Source organism: Zeus faber, assembly GCF_960531495.2.
Source record: "Zeus faber genome assembly, contig: SCAFFOLD_72, whole genome shotgun sequence".
Lineage (NCBI taxonomy): Eukaryota > Metazoa > Chordata > Actinopteri > Zeiformes > Zeidae > Zeus > Zeus faber.
In genome coordinates, this window is record NW_028293056.1 from 40001 (window position 1) to 40847 (window position 847).

At 56.4% G+C, this 847-nt stretch overlaps 1 protein-coding gene across 1 annotated transcript in view; it reads left to right on the forward strand.

Moving 5' to 3' along the window:
• Positions 1–516, forward strand: part of LOC307247656 (A-kinase anchor protein 6-like) — a gene marked incomplete at its 5' end in the record, with an annotated part of 35585 nt that extends 35069 nt beyond the window's left edge. Inside the window, one exon of the mRNA XM_080024689.1 lies at positions 1–516. This exon is cut by the window's left edge and continues 720 nt beyond it.
• Between the last annotated feature and the right edge of the window lie 331 nt (positions 517–847).

Sequence of the window (847 nt, forward strand, 5' to 3'; positions counted from 1 at the left end):
TACACCCAGACAAAACCAGGAAGTGCACCCACACAAAACATGGACGTATACCCACCCAAAACCAGAAAGTATACCCACACCAAACATTGACGTATACACACCCTAGACCAGGAAGTGCGTCTCAGTTGCACCTCCTTGCAGCCGACAGAACTCTTGTCCGAATGGACGCACACAGTGACTGCGATCACAAACCCAAACCTGACATGAAATGATGTGATTGAACTTGCGTGGGACCTTTGCTGACATCATTCACAAAACGCTGTGAAGTCCTCAAGGACGCCGGCAAATCAATCTCAAGTGTGTTTTCCGGAAAAAAAGGCAAATATCGACCCTGTCGCCAAAGAGAAGATGTGTAAATATGGATCTGTCCTCCGTCGCGCGAAGCTCCGTGCGCAGCGCGACTCCACCACATGGCCGGAGTTCACAGCCGTCTGAGGTCCGTGGTGGGCGCTGTTCCGGGTTCAGCTTCGCGCCCGACACCGCTTCCGGTCCCGGGGTGGGCGGGCTCTAGCGCCGGCGAGCGACAGGGGCGCCAACCAATCGGAGGACGGCGGCCGGGGTGGGGGGGGGGGGGCTTTAGATTCCTCGCTTTCTGCGCCGCTTCCTTCCGTCCTTTGTTCCTCCTTCGTAGCCTCTGGTCACATTTTGAACCTGTTCTCTCTCGCTGCTCTGCTCCTCCGTGACACACACACACACACATACACACACACACACACACACACACACACACGCACACACGCACACACGCACACGCACACCCCTCAGCCGTGTGCATGGCATTTAGGTGTCACTCTGGTGCTCTGAGCTGCAGATGTAACAGTGGGGACGCAGCCAGGTCTCATCCACG